The sequence below is a fragment of the Ambystoma mexicanum genome, chromosome 5p, assembly GCF_040938575.1.
Source record: "Ambystoma mexicanum isolate Mex_15411 chromosome 5p, UKY_AmexF1_1, whole genome shotgun sequence".
Classification (NCBI taxonomy): Eukaryota; Metazoa; Chordata; class Amphibia; order Caudata; family Ambystomatidae; genus Ambystoma; species Ambystoma mexicanum.
This window is the reverse complement of record NC_090930.1, coordinates 742306291-742327595: the sequence shown is the minus strand read 5'-3', so window position 1 is coordinate 742327595 and position 21305 is coordinate 742306291. Positions and strand designations below refer to the sequence as shown.

The following is a 21305-nucleotide window of genomic DNA, read 5'->3' as shown; positions in this document are numbered from 1 at the left end:
AATCGCAAAGTATTGGCTTCATGTCTCATTTGGATCAAATTCTTCCTCTGGAGTCTAATGATATAGGAATATTACATATTTTCTCTGATGTGCTCTGTTTTTCCAGAATGAAGTGCATCATGCTACTGAATATGTGGGTTCCATGGTGTAATGGTTAGCACTCTGGACTCTGAATCCAGCGATCCGAGTTCAAGTCTCGGTGGGACCTTGGGGCTGCTTCTCTTTTAGAGTTGCCTTTCATTTGCAGATAGATATAACAGCAATGGCTTTGCTTTACAGCCCACTTTGATGGCAGTCTTCTTTGACCAAAGAATATTAATAGTTTCTGGGGATGACTCTCTTTTGCCACAAAGAAACTGCCCTCTCTCATATCTCCAAAGCTCCAAGGTATAATGGCTATTAAACTGGCTTTTGATCTCAGCGATTTGCATTGAAAGCCCACGAGGTCCCTAAAATCAGTTGAATTGTTTCCTGATAATTTAGAGTTTATTTCTTCTTTCGAGAAAGGTGTGATCCAAATAAAGTAAGTACATTTAAACAAGGGCACTTGATCAGTAAATGCACTGCTTTCTAGAACTCATAACTCTTGTAAGTTATAAAAAGTTTGCTCTCCATACAGTTTGTCAACTCAAAGAATTACATTTTTTACACATTTAATAAGACCATCAAATTGCTTGAAACATAGGAATGATTGTGAAAGTGAATATGATTCACCAAAATAATTGTATAACATTTTTTAATGTTAATAAAATAGGGCTTTTTCCAATCTTTTCACATCAATGTTGTTTCTGCATGTTCCAGTGAGCAGAGAATCTACTGCACATAGTGTGTACATTTTTCTTTTCATAGAGTTAAGGTTGGACATTATTCATCTGTGGAAAATGTTTCTGAGAGATATCTGGGTGCCCACTCTGATTGACCTTAGGGATTGTACATTAACGATATGTAGTTGCATCACTGTATTGGTATCAGGCACCAAAGTGCATTTAAATGTAATGTCGTGCAGAGAGAGTCGACTGAACTTCTGAATATTAACTCTGTTGAATTGTAATTTGAGAAATTAGAAAATGGAGTGTAAGAGCAAGATAACGGTCCCACCGAGACTTGAACTCGGATCGTTGGATTCAAAGTCCAAAGTGCTAACCATTACACCATGGAACCCTTGCAAGATGTACTTGAGAGCGTTGAATCAGAAATGGCAATATAGAGCACATTTACAATTTTTACAGATTCATAGTCCCAATTGACTGATATCATACAAACACAGCGATGTTGTCGATTGACGTTGTGCTATAGCAATCTCTGTGCTTTATAGAGCATGTAGATCAAATTCTTCCTCTTGAGGCATATGATTAAGCAATATTAAATATTGTTTCTGACTGCCTCTGTTTTGGCATAATGAAGTTCAGCATTTGCGGAAGTATTTAGGTTCCATGGTCTAATGGTTAGTAGGCTGGACTCTGAATTTAGTAATCTGACATGTTATAGCTATATTTTGTTTTCCTTTGGGTGTATTGTCATTTTATGCACATAGATTTCCTAGCAGTGGCTGTGATGAACAGTTCAATTTGATAGCAGCTTCCTTTTGAGAATTTGAAAAAAAAAGAATTAAATAGTCTCTCTGGATGACTCTGCTTTGATTTCTATGTGCACATCCCTTTTGCGTTTCAGAGGGATTGACCAACATACACAACAGTGCTTGGAAGACCTCTTCCTCCCTCATGGCATGTAAAGCTAACCTCTCTCCTACCGTGTGTTTTTTTACTTTTTAACTTCCCCTTCCGAGTCATGATCATGTAACTGAATTTACATTTTTAGATTTTAACTGCAGTAGTTGCTTGTTTTTCATTTTTATTTTTTGTGTACGCATACATCCCTTTTTGTGGGGAGGGGGGAGTGATGTCTGTTTACTTATATTAGCTAATATAGGTCATTTTATGTCCGCTTACAATATGTGTCAGGATTTTTTATGTCGTTTCCAATCAATGTCTAATATCAAGTGGTTTGCAGCAGTCATACAAAGGCACGTAACACCCCCAAAACACCTACATAAATTAGAAATACTCCGGAAGAGTACTCAGTTTATGAAAAGGCGGTGAATCCCAAATAGAACTGTAAATGTAAGCTAGCAAGCAGACCGTGCACCCCTGTTTGGAACTATGACCTGTGTGTTGCCCTCTATTAACAGAACAATGTAACTGCAGCCCATGTCACATAAAATAGAAAGTAGAGATTATGCAAATTAACTCCCAGAAGAGCCTGGTGTCACCCCAAAAGGTGTCATGCTTTTCACACCAAGAAACATCCACACATAGATCCCTGCGAACCTCAAAAACGTACAGGAAACCCTGTCCAGCGCTTTGCTCCCAGAGGAGATAAGGTTGAAAAACCACCATATGTTAAAAGTGTCCATAATCCATGCCAGCTGCCCTGTCTATAGAACCTGGCCGTTCGTGGCCGTCTGGGGCCCAGGGGCATGAGTGGAAGGGTTTAACCTGCCTGGGTTCTTGGGCATGGTTTCATCATGCCTCAGTTTACAATGGCACTCTGCCACTTTGTCAGGCTTTAAAGAAGCCTGACTCCTGCAGAGCAAAAGATCTGATTATTTCCTTACATGTTTTGTACGTAAGAATGCGGATGGTGCTCTGAGCCTCCTATGGTGGTTATTAAGCATGGTATACATACCATAGCATGTAACTGTGCCTACAAATGGAACATTTTGTTCATTTATTAGGGAGTTGTGAAAATGGCAAAATCAAATTGCCATTACTGACACAGACCAGCTGCCGCTGTCCGGACATTTCGTCGAAAGACATTTCGTCGACGTAATTTGGTCGAAAGCCAAATGGTCGATTTTTTTATTTATTTATATATATATTTTTTAGGTTGTAGTTTAGGGAAAAAAAGGGTTTTTTAGAAAAAAAGGGGGTTGGGTGGACCCCCCCAAACCCCCCCCCCAAAAAAAAATGTGAAAATAAAAAACAAAGCAATTCGACCATTTGGTTTTCGACCAAATGGTTTCGACCAATTGTCCTGTCGACAAATTTTTTTCGACGAAATGTCTGGCAACCCAGCTGCCGACTGTTGCTATTGACAGGAGTTCCAGGTGTATAAACTGAGGAGATCACCAGTTCAATTACCTGTGAACGCATTTTGAAGCTCATTCACAACCAGTTCATGCCCGTTCTCTCCATTTTGGCTTTCTGGCTGGCCGAGGGGCCCTTCAGTAATGTTCTTTGCTAACCATTACACCATGGGCCCCTTGCTGGTGCAACCTGACAGAGTTGTAACAGAAATGAGAATCGAGATCTCATGCATCATTTTAACAAACTCATATTCCTAGCCCACGGATATTATGCAAATGTGGAACTGTTTAGTTGGTTGTTGCGCAATAGCAAACTCTTTGCTTTACAGCTCATTTGGATAGGATTCTTCCTCTGGAGGCATAAGATAAAAGAATATTGCATACATTCTCTAAAAGGCTCTTTTCTTGCTGCAATGACGTTCATCATGTCACTAAGTATGTAGGTTCCATGGTGTAATGGTTAGCACTCTGGACTCTGAATCCAGCGATCCGAGTTCAAATCTCGGTGGGACCTTGGGAATTACTGTGTTTGTTTTCCTCTCAGTGTCTTGTTTTAATAGCAATGATGCTGCTGTGTCGCCCACTTTCATAGCATTATTCCCTGGGTGCATTTGAAAAAAGAAAGATTTTCCATGGATGACGCTCTTTAGCCACAATGAAACCCACCACTTTCTGTGGTGTGAAAGACCCATGGTGTAATGGTAGCACCCTGGAGGTTGAATCCAATAATTTGCATTCAAATCTCTGTAAGAGTTTACCATCAGTCGAACCTTTCCCTTATCGTTTATTGTGGATGTCTTCTTTGAAGAAAGGTATGATCCAACTAAAGTAAGTACATTCACGAATGGGCCCTTGGTCGGTACAAACAGTATTTATACACCTCAGGCCTTTTGTGAATTAAGAAAAGTGTGTTCTTCGTTCTATTTTTCATCTCAAACTGATACCTTCATTTTACAAACATGTAAAGACTGTTAAGACGCTTGATTAACATCATTGATTCTGAATGTGGTCGCTTTTCATAGGATTAACCCTTTAACAATTTTGAAAGAGAATGGCGATACAATAGAGCTGCTTTTCCCAAAATGGTATTATTAATGTTGTTGCTGCATCTTCAAGTAAAAAGAGAATCCATTGGGTCACAGATTGAGCATGTTTCTTAACATTGAGTTAAGTTTGAAAATTTCAAATCTTTTATGTATGTTTCCGATGCAGATCTGCCCATCGACTCAGAATGACCTCACTGTTCATACATTTAAAAAAAATGCATAAAGGTTAAGGTGCTAGGCACAAAAGTGGATTTTTATGAAAAGTTATGCCAGAGAGTGAGAGCGAAAATGAATACCCTACACCACTAACCTTATGAATATTACTATCTTTGGCCTATAATTTAAGACAACAAGGAGACAAAGTGTGTTAGAGCAAGAGAGAGGTTCCACCGAGACTTGAACTCGGATCGCTGGATTCAAAGTCCAAAGTGCTAACCATTACACCATGGAACCCTTGTTGAGCAGAGCTTCATAAGGGCAATGAGAATATAGGGCACAGTCAAGATTTTTACTGACCTATAGTAACCGTTTACTGATATTATATCGAAGCAGCACTGTTGCTGTTGGATGCTGTGCAATCGCAAAGTATTGGCTTCATGTCTCATTTGGATCAAATTCTTCCTCTGGAGTCTAATGATATAGGAATATTACATATTTTCTCTGATGTGCTCTGTTTTTCCAGAATGAAGTGCATCATGCTACTGAATATGTGGGTTCCATGGTGTAATGGTTAGCACTCTGGACTCTGAATCCAGCGATCCGAGTTCAAGTCTCGGTGGGACCTTGGGGCTGCTTCTCTTTTAGAGTTGCCTTTCATTTGCAGATAGATATAACAGCAATAGCTTTGCTTTACAGCCCACTTTGATGGCAGTCTTCTTTGACCAAAGAATATTAATAGTTTCTGGGGATGACTCTCTTTTGCCACAAAGAAACTGCCCACTCTCATATCTCCAAAGCTCCAAGGTATAATGGCTATTAAACTGGCTTTTGATCTCAGCGATTTGCATTGAAAGCCCAGGAGGCCCCTAAAATCAGTTGAATTGTTTCCTGATAATTTAGAGTTTATTTCTTCTTTCGAGAAAGGTGTGATCCAAATAAAGTAAGTACATTTAAACAAGGGCACTTGATCAGTAAATGCACTACTTTCTAGAACTCATAACTCTTGTAAGTTATAAAAAGTTTGCTCTCCATACAGTTTGTCAACTCAAAGAATTACATTTTTTACACATTTAATAAGACCATCAAATTGCTTGAAACATAGGAATGATTGTGAAAGTGAATATGATTCACCAAAATAATTGTATAACATTTTTTAATGTTAATAAAATAGGGCTTTTTCCAATCTTTTCACATCAATGTTGTTTCTGCATGTTCCAGTGAGCAGAGAATCTACTGCACATAGTGTGTACATTTTTCTTTTCATAGAGTTAAGGTTGGACATTATTCATCTGTGGAAAATGTTTCTGAGAGATATCTGGGTGCCCACTCTGATTGACCTTAGGGATTGTACATTAACGATATGTAGTTGCATCACTGTATTGGTATCAGGCACCAAAGTGCATTTAAATGTAATGTCGTGCAGAGAGAGTCGACTGAACTTCTGAATATTAACTCTGTTGAATTGTAATTTGAGAAATTAGAAAATGGAGTGTAAGAGCAAGATAACGGTCCCACCGAGACCTGAACTCGGATCGTTGGATTCAAAGTCCAAAGTGCTAACCATTACACCATGGAACCCTTGCAAGATGCACCTGAGAGCGTTGAATCAGAAATGGCAATATAGAGCACATTTACAATTTTTACAGATTCATAGTCCCAATTGACTGATATCATACAAACACAGCGATGTTGTCGATTGACGTTGTGCTATAGCAATCTCTGTGCTTTATAGAGCATGTAGATCAAATTCTTCCTCTTGAGGCATATGATTAAGCAATATTTAATATTGTTTCTGACTGCCTCTGTTTTGGCATAATGAAGTTCAGCATTTGCGGAAGTATTTAGGTTCCATGGTCTAATGGTTAGTAGGCTGGACTCTGAATTTAGTAATCTGACATGTTATAGCTATATTTTGTTTTCCTTTGGGTGTATTGTCATTTTATGCACATAGATTTCCTAGCAGTGGCTGTGATGAATAGTTCAATTTGATAGCAGCTTCCTTTTGAGAATTTGAAAAAAAAAGAATTAAATAGTCTCTCTGGATGACTCTGCTTTGATTTCTATGTGCACATCCCTTTTGCGTTTCAGAGGGATTGACCAACATACACAACAGTGCTTGGAAGACCTCTTCCTCCCTCATGGCATGTAAAGCTAACCTCTCTCCTACCGTGTGTTTTTTTACTTTTTAACTTCCCCTTCCGAGTCATGATCATGTAACTGAATTTACATTTTTAGATTTTAACTGCAGTAGTTGCTTGTTTTTCATTTTTATTTTTTGTGTACGCATACATCCCTTTTTGTGGGGAGGGGGGAGTGATGTCTGTTTACTTATATTAGCTAATATAGGTCATTTTATGTCCGCTTACAATATGTGTCAGGATTTTTTATGTCGTTTCCAATCAATGTCTAATATCAAGTGGTTTGCAGCAGTCATACAAAGGCACGTAACACCCCCAAAACACCTACATAAATTAGAAATACTCCGGAAGAGTACTCAGTTTATGAAAAGGCGGTGAATCCCAAACAGAACTGTAAATGTAAGCTAGCAAGCAGACCGTGCACCCCTGTTTGGAACTATGACCTGTGTGTTGCCCTCTATTAACAGAACAATGTAACTGCAGCCCATGTCACATAAAATAGAAAGTAGAGATTATGCAAATTAACTCCCAGAAGAGCCTGGTGTCACCCCAAAAGGTGTCATGCTTTTCACACCAAGAAACATCCACACATAGATCCCTGCGAACCTCAAAAACGTACAGGAAACCCTGTCCAGCGCTTTGCTCCCAGAGGAGATAAGGTTGAAAAACCACCATATGTTAAAAGTGTCCATAATCCATGCCAGCTGCCCTGTCTATAGAACCTGGCCGTTCGTGGCCGTCCGGGGCCTAGGGGCATGAGTGGAAGGGTTTAACCTGCCTGGGTTCTTGGGCATGGTTTCATCATGCCTCAGTTTACAATGGCACTCTGCCACTTTGTCAGGCTTTAAAGAAGCCTGACTGCTGCAGAGCAAAAGATCTGATTATTTCCTTACATGTTTTGTACATAAGAATGCGGATGGTGCTCTGAGCCTCCTATGGTGGTTATTAAGCATGGTATACATACCATAGCATGTAACTGTGCCTACAAATGGAACATTTTGTTCATTTATTAGGGAGTTGTGAAAATGGCAAAATCAAATTGCCATTACTGACACAGACCAGCTGCCGCTGTCCGGACATTTCGTCGAAAGACATTTCGTCGAAAGACATTTGGTCGACGTAATTTGGTCGAAAGCCAAATGGTCGATTTTTTTATTTATTTATATATATATTTTTTAGGTTGTAGTTTAGGGAAAAAAAGGGGTTTTTAGAAAAAAAGGGGGTTGGGGGGACCCCCCCAACCCCCCCCCAAAAAAAAATGTGAAAATAAAAAACAAAGCAATTCGACCATTTGGTTTTCGACCAAATGGTTTCGACCAATTGTCCTGTCGACAAATTTTTTTCGACGAAATGTCTGGCAACCCAGCTGCCGACTGTTGCTATTGACAGGAGTTCCAGGTGTATAAACTGAGGAGATCACCAGTTCAATTACCTGTGAACGCATTTTGAAGCTCATTCACAACCAGTTCATGCCCGTTCTCTCCATTTTGGCTTTCTGGCTGGCCGAGGGGCCCTTCAGTAATGTTCTTTGCTAACCATTACACCATGGGCCCCTTGCTGGTGCAACCTGACAGAGTTGTAACAGAAATGAGAATCGAGATCTCATGCATCATTTTAACAAACTCATATTCCTAGCCCACGGATATTATGCAAATGTGGAACTGTTTAGTTGGTTGTTGCGCAATAGCAAACTCTTTGCTTTACAGCTCATTTGGATAGGATTCTTCCTCTGGAGGCATAAGATAAAAGAATATTGCATACATTCTCTAAAAGGCTCCTTTTTTGCTGCAATGACGTTCATCATGTCACTAAGTATGTAGGTTCCATGGTGTAATGGTTAGCACTCTGGACTCTGAATCCAGCGATCCGAGTTCAAATCTCGGTGGGACCTTGGGAATTACTGTGTTTGTTTTCCTCTCAGTGTCTTGTTTTAATAGCAATGACGCTGCTGTGTCGCCCACTTTCATAGCATTATTCCCTGGGTGCATTTGAAAAAAGAAAGATTTTCCATGGATGACGCTCTTTAGCCACAATGAAACCCACCACTTTATGTGGTGTGAAAGACCCATGGTGTAATGGTAGCACCCTGGAGGTTGAATCCAATAATTTGCATTCAAATCTCTGTAAGAGTTTACCATCAGTCGAACCTTTCCCTTATCGTTTATTGTGGATGTCTTCTTTGAAGAAAGGTATGATCCAACTAAAGTAAGTACATTCACGAATGGGCCCTTGGTCGGTACAAACAGTATTTATACACCTCAGGCCTTTTGTGAATTAAGAAAAGTGTGTTCTTCGTTCTATTTTTCATCTCAAACTGATACCTTCATTTTACAAACATGTAAAGACTGTTAAGACGCTTGATTAATATCATTGATTCTGAATGTGGTCGCTTTTCATAGGATTAACCCTTTAACAATTTTGAAAGAGAATGGCGATACAATAGAGCTGCTTTTCCCAAAATGGTATTATTAATGTTGTTGCTGCATCTTCAAGTAAAAAGAGAATCCATTGGGTCACAGATTGAGCATGTTTCTTAACATTGAGTTAAGTTTGAAAATTTCAAATCTTTTATGTATGTTTCCGATGCAGATCTGCCCATCGACTCAGAATGACCTCACTGTTCATACATTTAAAAAAAATGCATAAAGGTTAAGGTGCTAGGCACAAAAGTGGATTTTTATGAAAAGTTATGCCAGAGAGTGAGAGCGAAAATGAATACCCTACACCACTAACCTTATGAATATTACTATCTTTGGCCTATAATTTAAGACAACAAGGAGACAAAGTGTGTTAGAGCAAGAGAGAGGTTCCACCGAGACTTGAACTCGGATCGCTGGATTCAAAGTCCAAAGTGCTAACCATTACACCATGGAACCCTTGTTGAGCAGAGCTTCATAAGGGCAATGAGAATATAGGGCACAGTCAAGATTTTTACTGACCTATAGTAACCGTTTACTGATATTATATCGAAGCAGCACTGTTGCTGTTGGATGCTGTGCAATCGCAAAGTATTGGCTTCATGTCTCATTTGGATCAAATTCTTCCTCTGGAGTCTAATGATATAGGAATATTACATATTTTCTCTGATGTGCTCTGTTTTTCCAGAATGAAGTGCATCATGCTACTGAATATGTGGGTTCCATGGTGTAATGGTTAGCACTCTGGACTCTGAATCCAGCGATCCGAGTTCAAGTCTCGGTGGGACCTTGGGGCTGCTTCTCTTTTAGAGTTGCCTTTCATTTGCAGATATATATAACAGCAATAGCTTTGCTTTACAGCCCACTTTGATGGCAGTCTTCTTTGACCAAAGAATATTAATAGTTTCTGGCGATGACTCTCTTTTGCCACAAAGAAACTGCCCACTCTCATATCTCCAAAGCTCCAAGGTATAATGGCTATTAAACTGGCTTTTGATCTCAGCGATTTGCATTGAAAGCCCAGGAGGCCCCTAAAATCAGTTGAATTGTTTCCTGATAATTTAGAGTTTATTTCTTCTTTCGAGAAAGGTGTGATCCAAATAAAGTAAGTACATTTAAACAAGGGCACTTGATCAGTAAATGCACTACTTTCTAGAACTCATAACTCTTGTAAATTATAAAAGGTTTGCTCTCCATACAGTTTGTCAACTCAAAGAATTACATTTTTTACACATTTAATAAGACCATCAAATTGCTTGAAACATAGGAATGATTGTGAAAGTGAATATGATTCACCAAAATAATTGTATAACATTTTTTAATGTTAATAAAATAGGGCTTTTTCCAATCTTTTCACATCAATGTTGTTTCTGCATGTTCCAGTGAGCAGAGAATCTACTGCACATAGTGTGTACATTTTTCTTTTCATAGAGTTAAGGTTGGACATTATTCATCTGTGGAAAATGTTTCTGAGAGATATCTGGGTGCCCACTCTGATTGACCTTAGGGATTGTACATTAACGATATGTAGTTGCATCACTGTATTGGTATCAGGCACCAAAGTGCATTTAAATGTAATGTTGTGCAGAGAGAGTCGACTGAACTTCTGAATATTAACTCTGTTGAATTGTAATTTGAGAAATTAGAAAATGGAGTGTAAGAGCAAGATAACGGTCCCACCGAGACTTGAACTCGGATCGTTGGATTCAAAGTCCAAAGTGCTAACCATTACACCAGGGAACCCTTGCAAGATGCACCTGAGAGCGATGAATCAGAAATGGCAATATAGAGCACATTTACAATTTTTACAGATTCATAGTCCCAATTGACTGATATCATACAAACACAGCGATGTTGTCGATTGACGTTGTGCTATAGCAATCTCTGTGCTTTATAGAGCATGTAGATCAAATTCTTCCTCTTGAGGCATATGATTAAGCAATATTAAATATTGTTTCTGACTGCCTCTGTTTTGGCATAATGAAGTTCAGCATTTGCGGAAGTATTTAGGTTCCATGGTCTAATGGTTAGTAGGCTGGACTCTGAATTTAGTAATCTGACATGTTATAGCTATATTTTGTTTTCCTTTGGGTGTATTGTCATTTTATGCACATAGATTTCCCAGCAGTGGCTGTGATGAATAGTTCAATTTGATAGCAGCTTCCTTTTGAGAATTTGAAAAAAAAAGAATTAAATAGTCTCTCTGGATGACTCTGCTTTGATTTCTATGTGCACATCCCTTTTGCGTTTCAGAGGGATTGACCAACATACACAACAGTGCTTGGAAGACCTCTTCCTCCCTCATGGCATGTAAAGCTAACCTCTCTCCTACCGTGTGTTTTTTTACTTTTTAACTTCCCCTTCCGAGTCATGATCATGTAACTGAATTTACATTTTTAGATTTTAACTGCAGTAGTTGCTTGTTTTTCATTTTTATTTTTTGTGTACGCATACATCCCTTTTTGTGGGGAGGGGGGAGTGATGTCTGTTTACTTATATTAGCTAATATAGGTCATTTTATGTCCGCTTACAATATGTGTCAGGATTTTTTATGTCGTTTCCAATCAATGTCTAATATCAAGTGGTTTGCAGCAGTCATACAAAGGCACGTAACACCCCCAAAACACCTACATAAATTAGAAATACTCCGGAAGAGTACTCAGTTTATGAAAAGGCGGTGAATCCCAAACAGAACTGTAAATGTAAGCTAGCAAGCAGACCGTGCACCCCTGTTTGGAACTATGACCTGTGTGTTGCCCTCTATTAACAGAACAATGTAACTGCAACCCATGTCACATAAAATAGAAAGTAGAGATTATGCAAATTAACTCCCAGAAAAGCCTGGTGTCACCCCAAAAGGTGTCATGCTTTTCACACCAAGAAACATCCACACATAGATCCCTGCGAACCTCAAAAACGTACAGGAAACCCTGTCCAGCGCTTTGCTCCCAGAGGAGATAAGGTTGAAAAACCACTCTATGTTAAAAGTGTCCATAATCCATGCCAGCAACCCTGTCTATAGAACCTGGCCGTTCGGGGCCTAGGGGCATGAGTGGAAGGGTTTAACCTGCCTGGGTTCTTGGGCATGGTTTCATCATGCCTCAGTTTACAATGGCACTCTGCCACTTTGTCAGGCTTTAAAGAAGCCTGACTCCTGCAGAGCAAAAGATCTGATTATTTCCTTACATGTTTTGTACGTAAGAATGCGGATGGTGCTCTGAGCCTCCTATGGTGGTTATTAAGCATGGTATACATACCATAGCATGTAACTGTGCCTACAAATGGAACATTTTGTTCATTTATTAGGGAGTTGTGAAAATGGCAAAATCAAATTGCCATTACTGACACAGACCAGCTGCCGCTGTCCGGACATTTCGTCGAAAGACATTTCGTCGAAAGACATTTGGTCGACGTAATTTGGTCGAAAGCCAAATGGTCGATTTTTTTATTTATTTATATATATATTTTTTAGGTTGTAGTTTAGGGAAAAAAAGGGGTTTTTAGAAAAAAAGGGGGTTGGGGGGACTCCCCCAAACCCCCCCCCCCAAAAAAAATGTGAAAATAAAAAACAAAGCAATTCGACCATTTGGTTTTCGACCAAATGGTTTCGACCAATTGTCCTGTCGACAAATTTTTTTCGACGAAATGTCTGGCAACCCAGCTGCCGACTGTTGCTATTGACAGGAGTTCCAGGTGTATAAACTGAGGAGATCACCAGTTCAATTACCTGTGAACGCATTTTGAAGCTCATTCACAACCAGTTCATGCCCGTTCTCTCCATTTTGGCTTTCTGGCTGGCCGAGGGGCCCTTCAGTAATGTTCTTTGCTAACCATTACACCATGGGCCCCTTGCTGGTGCAACCTGACAGAGTTGTAACAGAAATGAGAATCGAGATCTCATGCATCATTTTAACAAACTCATATTCCTAGCCCACGGATATTATGCAAATGTGGAACTGTTTAGTTGGTTGTTGCGCAATAGCAAACTCTTTGCTTTACAGCTCATTTGGATAGGATTCTTCCTCTGGAGGCATAAGATAAAAGAATATTGCATACATTCTCTAAAAGGCTCTTTTTTTGCTGCAATGACGTTCATCATGTCACTAAGTATGTAGGTTCCATGGTGTAATGGTTAGCACTCTGGACTCTGAATCCAGCGATCCGAGTTCAAATCTCGGTGGGACCTTGGGAATTACTGTGTTTGTTTTCCTCTCAGTGTCTTGTTTTAATAGCAATGACGCTGCTGTGTCGCCCACTTTCATAGCATTATTCCCTGGGTGCATTTGAAAAAAGAAAGATTTTCCATGGATGACGCTCTTTAGCCACAATGAAACCCACCACTTTATGTGGTGTGAAAGACCCATGGTGTAATGGTAGCACCCTGGAGGTTGAATCCAATAATTTGCATTCAAATCTCTGTAAGAGTTTACCATCAGTCGAACCTTTCCCTTATCGTTTATTGTGGATGTCTTCTTTGAAGAAAGGTATGATCCAACTAAAGTAAGTACATTCACGAATGGGCCCTTGGTCGGTACAAACAGTATTTATACACCTCAGGCCTTTTGTGAATTAAGAAAAGTGTGTTCTTCGTTCTATTTTTCATCTCAAACTGATACCTTCATTTTACAAACATGTAAAGACTGTTAAGACGCTTGATTAATATCATTGATTCTGAATGTGGTCGCTTTTCATAGGATTAACCCTTTAACAATTTTGAAAGAGAATGGCGATACAATAGAGCTGCTTTTCCCAAAATGGTATTATTAATGTTGTTGCTGCATCTTCAAGTAAAAAGAGAATCCATTGGGTCACAGATTGAGCATGTTTCTTAACATTGAGTTAAGTTTGAAAATTTCAAATCTTTTATGTATGTTTCCGATGCAGATCTGCCCATCGACTCAGAATGACCTCACTGTTCATACATTTAAAAAAAATGCATAAAGGTTAAGGTGCTAGGCACAAAAGTGGATTTTTATGAAAAGTTATGCCAGAGAGTGAGAGCGAAAATGAATACCCTACACCACTAACCTTATGAATATTACTATCTTTGGCCTATAATTTAAGACAACAAGGAGACAAAGTGTGTTAGAGCAAGAGAGAGGTTCCACCGAGACTTGAACTCGGATCGCTGGATTCAAAGTCCAAAGTGCTAACCATTACACCATGGAACCCTTGTTGAGCAGAGCTTCATAAGGGCAATGAGAATATAGGGCACAGTCAAGATTTTTACTGACCTATAGTAACCGTTTACTGATATTATATCGAAGCAGCACTGTTGCTGTTGGATGCTGTGCAATCGCAAAGTATTGGCTTCAGGTCTCATTTGGATCAAATTCTTCCTCTGGAGTCTAATGATATAGGAATATTACATATTTTCTCTGATGTGCTCTGTTTTTCCAGAATGAAGTGCATCATGCTACTGAATATGTGGGTTCCATGGTGTAATGGTTAGCACTCTGGACTCTGAATCCAGCGATCCGAGTTCAAGTCTCCTTGGGGCTGCTTCTCTTTTAGAGTTGCCTTTCATTTGCAGATATATATAACAGCAATAGCTTTGCTTTACAGCCCACTTTGATGGCAGTCTTCTTTGACCAAAGAATATTAATAGTTTCTGGGGATGACTCTCTTTTGCCACAAAGAAACTGCCCACTCTCATATCTCCAAAGCTCCAAGGTATAATGGCTATTAAACTGGCTTTTGATCTCAGCGATTTGCATTGAAAGCCCAGGAGGCCCCTAAAATCAGTTTTGGACATTATTCATCTGTGGAAAATGTTTCTGAGAGATATCTGGGTGCCCACTCTGATTGACCTTAGGGATTGTACATTAACGATATGTAGTTGCATCACTGTATTGGTATCAGGCACCAAAGTGCATTTAAATGTAATGTCGTGCAGAGAGAGTCGACTGAACTTCTGAATATTAACTCTGTTGAATTGTAATTTGAGAAATTAGAAAATGGAGTGTAAGAGCAAGATAACGGTCCCACCGAGACTTGAACTCGGATCGTTGGATTCAAAGTCCAAAGTGCTAACCATTACACCATGGAACCCTTGCAAGATGCACCTGAGAGCGATGAATCAGAAATGGCAATATAGAGCACATTTACAATTTTTACAGATTCATAGTCCCAATTGACTGATATCATACAAACACAGCGATGTTGTCGATTGACGTTGTGCTATAGCAATCTCTGTGCTTTATAGAGCATGTAGATCAAATTCTTCCTCTTGAGGCATATGATTAAGCAATATTAAATATTGTTTCTGACTGCCTCTGTTTTGGCATAATGAAGTTCAGCATTTGCGGAAGTATTTAGGTTCCATGGTCTAATGGTTAGTAGGCTGGACTCTGAATTTAGTAATCTGACATGTTATAGCTATATTTTGTTTTCCTTTGGGTGTATTGTCATTTTATGCACATAGATTTCCTAGCAGTGGCTGTGATGAATAGTTCAATTTGATAGCAGCTTCCTTTTGAGAATTTGAAAAAAAAAGAATTAAATAGTCTCTCTGGATGACTCTGCTTTGATTTCTATGTGCACATCCCTTTTGCGTTTCAGAGGGATTGACCAACATACACAACAGTGCTTGGAAGACCTCTTCCTCCCTCATGGCATGTAAAGCTAACCTCTCTCCTACCGTGTGTTTTTTTTACTTTTTAACTTCCCCTTCCGAGTCATGATCATGTAACTGAATTTACATTTTTAGATTTTAACTGCAGTAGTTGCTTGTTTTTCATTTTTATTTTTTGTGTACGCATACATCCCTTTTTGTGGGGAGGGGGGAGTGATGTCTGTTTACTTATATTAGCTAATATAGGTCATTTTATGTCCGCTTACAATATGTGTCAGGATTTTTTATGTCGTTTCCAATCAATGTCTAATATCGAGTGGTTTGCAGCAGTCATACAAAGGCACGTAACACCCCCAAAACACCTACATAAGTTAGAAATACTCCGGAAGAGTACTCAGTTTATGAAAAGGCGGTGAATCCCAAATAGAACTGTAAATGTAAGCTAGCAAGCAGACTGTGCACCCCTGTTTGGAACTATGACCTGTGTGTTGCCCTCTATTAACAGAACAATGTAACTGCAGCCCATGTCACATAAAATAGAAAGTAGAGATTATGCAAATTAACTCCCAGAAGAGCCTGGTGTCACCCCAAAAGGTGTCATGCTTTTCACACCAAGAAACATCCACACATAGATCCCTGCGAACCTCAAAAACGTACAGGAAACCCTGTCCAGCGCTTTGCTCCCAGAGGAGATAAGGTTGAAAAACCACCCTATGTTAAAAGTGTCCATAATCCATGCCAGCTGCCCTGTCTATAGAACCTGGCCGTTCGTGGCCATTCGGGGCATGAGTGGAAGGGTTTAACCTGCCTGGGTTCTTGGGCATGGTTTCATCATGCCTCAGTTTACAATGGCACTCTGCCACTTTGTCAGGCTTTAAAGAAGCCTGACTCCTGCAGAGCAAAAGATCTGATTATTTCCTTACATGTTTTGTACGTAAGAATGCGGATGGTGCTCTGCGCCTCCTATGGTGGTTATTAAGCATGGTATACATACCATAGCATGTAACTGTGCCTACAAATGGAACATTTTGTTCATTTATTAGGGAGTTGTGAAAATGGCAAAATCAAATTGCCATTACTGACACAGACCAGCTGCCGCTGTCCGGACATTTCGTCGAAAGACATTTCGTCGAAAGACATTTGGTCGACGTAATTTGGTCGAAAGCCAAATGGTTGATTTTTTTATTTATTTATATATATATTTTTTAGGTTGTAGTTTAGGGAAAAAAAGGGGTTTTTAGAAAAAAAGGGGGTTGGGGGGACCCCCCCAAACCCCCCCCCAAAAAATAATGTGAAAATAAAAAACAAAGCCATTCGACCATTTGGTTTTCGACCAAATGGTTTCGACCAATTGTCCTGTCGACAAATTTTTTTCGACGAAATGTCTGGCAACCCAGCTGCCGACTGTTGCTATTGACAGGAGTTCCAGGTGTATAAACTGAGGAGATCACCAGTTCAATTACCTGTGAACGCATTTTGAAGCTCATTCACAACCAGTTCATGCCCGTTCTCTCCATTTTGGCTTTCTGGCTGGCCGAGGGGCCCTTCAGTAATGTTCTTTGCTAACCATTACACCATGGGCCCCTTGCTGGTGCAACCTGACAGAGTTGTAACAGAAATGAGAATCGAGATCTCATGCATCATTTTAACAAATTCATATTCCTAGCCCACGGATATTATGCAAATGTGGAACTGTTTAGTTGGTTGTTGCGCAATAGCAAACTCTTTGCTTTACAGCTCATTTGGATAGGATTCTTCCTCTGGAGGCATAAGATAAAAGAATATTGCATACATTCTCTAAAAGGCTCTTTTTTTGCTGCAATGACGTTCATCATGTCACTAAGTATGTAGGTTCCATGGTGTAATGGTTAGCACTCTGGACTCTGAATCCAGCGATCCGAGTTCAAATCTCAGTGGGACCTGGGGAATTACTGTGTTTGTTTTCCTCTCAGTGTCTTGTTTTAATAGCAATGACGCTGCTGTGTCGCCCACTTTCATAGCATTATTCCCTGGGTGCATTTGAAAAAAGAAAGATTTTCCATGGATGACGCTCTTTAGCCACAATGAAACCCACCACTTTATGTGGTGTGAAAGACCCATGGTGTAATGGTAACACCCTGGAGGTTGAATCCAATAATTTGCATTCAAATCTCTGTAAGAGTTTACCATCAGTCGAACCTTTCCCTTATCGTTTATTGTGGATGTCTTCTTTGAAGAAAGGTATGATCCAACTAAAGTAAGTACATTCACGAATGGGCCCTTGGTCGGTACAAACAGTATTTATACACCTCAGGCCTTTTGTGAATTAAGAAAAGTGTGTTCTTCGTTCTATTTTTCATCTCAAACTGATACCTTCATTTTACAAACATGTAAAGACTGTTAAGACGCTTGATTAATATCATTGATTCTGAATGTGGTCGCTTTTCATAGGATTAACCCTTTAACAATTTTGAAAGAGAATGGCGATACAATAGAGCTGCTTTTCCCAAAATGGTATTATTAATGTTGTTGCTGCATCTTCAAGTAAAAAGAGAATCCATTGGGTCACAGATTGAGCATGTTTCTTAACATTGAGTTAAGTTTGAAAATTTCAAATCTTTTATGTATGTTTCCGATGCAGATCTGCCCATCGACTCAGAATGACCTCACTGTTCATACATTTAAAAAAAATGCATAAAGGTTAAGGTGCTAGGCACAAAAGTGGATTTTTATGAAAAGTTATGCCAGAGAGTGAGAGCGAAAATGAATACCCTACACCACTAACCTTATGAATATTACTATCTTTGGCCTATAATTTAAGACAACAAGGAGACAAAGTGTGTTAGAGCAAGAGAGAGGTTCCACCGAGACTTGAACTCGGATCGCTGGATTCAAAGTCCAAAGTGCTAACCATTACACCATGGAACCCTTGTTGAGCAGAGCTTCATAAGGGCAATGAGAATATAGGGCACAGTCAAGATTTTTACTGACCTATAGTAACCGTTTACTGATATTATATCGAAGCAGCACTGTTGCTGTTGGATGCTGTGCAATCGCAAAGTATTGGCTTCAGGTCTCATTTGTATCAAATTCTTCCTCTGGAGTCTAATGATATAGGAATATTTCATATTTTCTCTGATGTGCTCTGTTTTTCCAGAATGAAGTGCATCATGCTACTGAATATGTGGGTTCCATGGTGTAATGGTTAGCACTCTGGACTCTGAATCCAGCGATCCGAGTTCAAGTCTCAGTGGGACCTTGGGGCTGCTTCTCTTTTAGAGTTGCCTTTCATTTGCAGATATATATAACAGCAATAGCTTTGCTTTACAGCCCACTTTGATGGCAGTCTTCTTTGACCAAAGAATATTAATAGTTTCTGGGGATGACTCTCTTTTGCCACAAAGAAACTGCCCACTCTCATATCTCCAAAGCTCCAAGGTATAATGGCTATTAAACTGGCTTTTGATCTCAGCGATTTGCATTGAAAGCCCAGGAGGCCCCTAAAATCAGTTGAATTGTTTCCTGATAATTTAGAGTTTATTTCTTCTTTCGAGAAAGGTGTGATCCAAATAAAGTAAGTACATTTAAACAAGGGCACTTGATCAGTAAATGCACTACTTTCTAGAACTCATAACTCTTGTAAGTTATAAAAAGTTTGCTCTCCATACAGTTTGTCAACTCAAAGAATTACATTTTTTACACATTTAATAAGACCATCAAATTGCTTGAAACATAGGAATGATTGTGAAAGTGAATATGATTCACCAAAATAATTGTATAACATTTTTTAATGTTAATAAAATAGGGCTTTTTCCAATCTTTTCACATCAATGTTGTTTCTGCATGTTCCAGTGAGCAGAGAATCTACTGCACATAGTGTGTACATTTTTCTTTTCATAGAGTTAAGGTTGGACATTATTCATCTGTGGAAAATGTTTCTGAGAGATATCTGGGTGCCCACTCTGATTGACCTTAGGGATTGTACATTAACGATATGTAGTTGCATCACTGTATTGGTATCAGGCACCAAAGTGCATTTAAATGTAATGTCGTGCAGAGAGAGTCGACTGAACTTCTGAATATTAACTCTGTTGAATTGTAATTTGAGAAATTAGAAAATGGAGTGTAAGAGCAAGATAACAGTCCCACCGAGACTTGAACTCGGATCGTTGGATTCAAAGTCCAAAGTGCTAACCATTACACCATGGAACCCTTGCAAGATGCACCTGAGAGCGATGAATCAGAAATGGCAATATAGAGCACATTTACAATTTTTACAGATTCATAGTCCCAATTGACTGATATCATACAAACACAGCGATGTTGTCGATTGACGTTGTGCTATAGCAATCTCTGTGCTTTATAGAGCATGTAGATCAAATTCTTCCTCTTGAGGCATATGATTAAGCAATATTAAATATTGTTTCTGACTGCCTCTGTTTTGGCATAATGAAGTTCAGCATTTGCGGAAGTATTTAGGTTCCATGGTCTAATGGTTAGTAGGCTGGACTCTGAATTTAGTAATCTGACATGTTATAGCTATATTTTGTTTTCCTTTGGGTGTATTGTCATTTTATGCACATAGATTTCCTAGCAGTGGCTGTGATGAATAGTTCAATTTGATAGCAGCTTCCTTTTGAGAATTTAAAAAAAAAAGAATTAAATAGTCTCTCTGGATGACTCTGCTTTGATTTCTATGTGCACATCCCTTTTGCGTTTCAGAGGGATTGACCAACATACACAACAGTGCTTGGAAGACCTCTTCCTCCCTCATGGCATGTAAAGCTAACCTCTCTCCTACCGTGTGTTTTTTTACTTTTTAACTTCCCCTTCCGAGTCATGATCATGTAACTGAATTTACATTTTTAGATTTTAACTGCAGTAGTTGCTTGTTTTTCATTTTTATTTTTTGTGTACGCATACATCCCTTTTTGTGGGGAGGGGGGAGTGATGTCTGTTTACTTATATTAGCTAATATAGGTCATTTTATGTCCGCTTACAATATGTGTCAGGATTTTTTATGTCGTTTCCAATCAATGTCTAATATCAAGTGGTTTGCAGCAGTCATACAAAGGCACGTAACACCCCCAAAACACCTACATAAGTTAGAAATACTCCGGAAGAGTACTCAGTTTATGAAAAGGCGGTGAATCCCAAATAGAACTGTAAATGTAAGCTAGCAAGCAGACTGTGCACCCCTGTTTGGAACTATGACCTGTGTGTTGCCCTCTATTAACAGAACAATGTAACTGCAGCCCATGTCACATAAAATAGAAAGTAGAGATTATGCAAATTAACTCCCAGAAGAGCCTGGTGTCACCCCAAAAGGTGTCATGCTTTTCACACCAAGAAACATCCACACATAGATCCCTGCGAACCTCAAAAACGTACAGGAAACCCTGTCCAGCGCTTTGCTCCCAGAGGAGATAAGGTTGAAAAACCACCCTATGTTAAAAGTGTCCATAATCCATGCCAGCTGCCCTGTCTATAGAACCTGGCCGTTCGGGGCCTAGGGGCATGAGTGGAAGGGTTTAACCTGCCTGGGTTCTTGGGCATGGTTTCATCATGCCTCAGTTTACAATGGCACTCTGCCACTTTGTCAGGCTTTAAAGAAGCCTGACTCCTGCAGAGCAAAAGATCTGATTATTTCCTTACATGTTTTGTACGTAAGAATGCGGATGGTGCTCTGAGCCTCCTATGACATAGCATGTAACTGTGCCTACAAATGGAACATTTTGTTCATTTATTAGGGAGTTGTGAAAATGGCAAAATCAAATTGCCATTACTGACACAGACCAGCTGCCGCTGTCCGGACATTTCGTCGAAAGACATTTGGTCGACGTAATTTGGTCGAAAGCCAAATGGTCGATTTTTTTATTTATTTATATATATATTTTTTAGGTTGTA

General features: G+C 39.4%; 17 non-coding genes across 17 annotated transcripts; 8 read left to right on the top strand and 9 right to left on the bottom strand.

The window, feature by feature from the left end:
- The first annotated feature begins 136 nt into the window (after nucleotides 1-136).
- Nucleotides 137-208, top strand: TRNAQ-CUG (transfer RNA glutamine (anticodon CUG)). The gene has a single exon. It is a non-coding gene; the product is annotated as a tRNA-Gln (tRNA).
- Nucleotides 209-1089: 881 nt separating this feature from the next.
- On the bottom strand, nucleotides 1090-1161 carry TRNAQ-UUG (transfer RNA glutamine (anticodon UUG)). The gene has a single exon. It is a non-coding gene; the product is annotated as a tRNA-Gln (tRNA).
- Nucleotides 1162-3527: 2366 nt separating this feature from the next.
- Nucleotides 3528-3599, top strand: TRNAQ-CUG (transfer RNA glutamine (anticodon CUG)). Its single transcript has one exon. It is a non-coding gene; the product is annotated as a tRNA-Gln (tRNA).
- Nucleotides 3600-4512: 913 nt separating this feature from the next.
- On the bottom strand, nucleotides 4513-4584 carry TRNAQ-UUG (transfer RNA glutamine (anticodon UUG)). Its single transcript has one exon. It is a non-coding gene; the product is annotated as a tRNA-Gln (tRNA).
- A 259-nt stretch (nucleotides 4585-4843) lies between these two features.
- Nucleotides 4844-4915, top strand: TRNAQ-CUG (transfer RNA glutamine (anticodon CUG)). Its single transcript has one exon. It is a non-coding gene; the product is annotated as a tRNA-Gln (tRNA).
- Nucleotides 4916-5796: 881 nt separating this feature from the next.
- On the bottom strand, nucleotides 5797-5868 carry TRNAQ-UUG (transfer RNA glutamine (anticodon UUG)). Its single transcript has one exon. It is a non-coding gene; the product is annotated as a tRNA-Gln (tRNA).
- A 2379-nt stretch (nucleotides 5869-8247) lies between these two features.
- Nucleotides 8248-8319, top strand: TRNAQ-CUG (transfer RNA glutamine (anticodon CUG)). The gene has a single exon. It is a non-coding gene; the product is annotated as a tRNA-Gln (tRNA).
- A 913-nt stretch (nucleotides 8320-9232) lies between these two features.
- TRNAQ-UUG (transfer RNA glutamine (anticodon UUG)) lies at nucleotides 9233-9304 on the bottom strand. Its single transcript has one exon. It is a non-coding gene; the product is annotated as a tRNA-Gln (tRNA).
- Nucleotides 9305-9563: 259 nt separating this feature from the next.
- TRNAQ-CUG (transfer RNA glutamine (anticodon CUG)) lies at nucleotides 9564-9635 on the top strand. Its single transcript has one exon. It is a non-coding gene; the product is annotated as a tRNA-Gln (tRNA).
- Nucleotides 9636-10516: 881 nt separating this feature from the next.
- TRNAQ-UUG (transfer RNA glutamine (anticodon UUG)) lies at nucleotides 10517-10588 on the bottom strand. The gene has a single exon. It is a non-coding gene; the product is annotated as a tRNA-Gln (tRNA).
- Nucleotides 10589-12959: 2371 nt separating this feature from the next.
- Nucleotides 12960-13031, top strand: TRNAQ-CUG (transfer RNA glutamine (anticodon CUG)). Its single transcript has one exon. It is a non-coding gene; the product is annotated as a tRNA-Gln (tRNA).
- A 913-nt stretch (nucleotides 13032-13944) lies between these two features.
- TRNAQ-UUG (transfer RNA glutamine (anticodon UUG)) lies at nucleotides 13945-14016 on the bottom strand. The gene has a single exon. It is a non-coding gene; the product is annotated as a tRNA-Gln (tRNA).
- Nucleotides 14017-14824: 808 nt separating this feature from the next.
- TRNAQ-UUG (transfer RNA glutamine (anticodon UUG)) lies at nucleotides 14825-14896 on the bottom strand. Its single transcript has one exon. It is a non-coding gene; the product is annotated as a tRNA-Gln (tRNA).
- A 2373-nt stretch (nucleotides 14897-17269) lies between these two features.
- Nucleotides 17270-17341, top strand: TRNAQ-CUG (transfer RNA glutamine (anticodon CUG)). The gene has a single exon. It is a non-coding gene; the product is annotated as a tRNA-Gln (tRNA).
- Nucleotides 17342-18254: 913 nt separating this feature from the next.
- Nucleotides 18255-18326, bottom strand: TRNAQ-UUG (transfer RNA glutamine (anticodon UUG)). Its single transcript has one exon. It is a non-coding gene; the product is annotated as a tRNA-Gln (tRNA).
- A 259-nt stretch (nucleotides 18327-18585) lies between these two features.
- TRNAQ-CUG (transfer RNA glutamine (anticodon CUG)) lies at nucleotides 18586-18657 on the top strand. The gene has a single exon. It is a non-coding gene; the product is annotated as a tRNA-Gln (tRNA).
- Nucleotides 18658-19538: 881 nt separating this feature from the next.
- TRNAQ-UUG (transfer RNA glutamine (anticodon UUG)) lies at nucleotides 19539-19610 on the bottom strand. Its single transcript has one exon. It is a non-coding gene; the product is annotated as a tRNA-Gln (tRNA).
- Between the last annotated feature and the right edge of the window lie 1695 nt (nucleotides 19611-21305).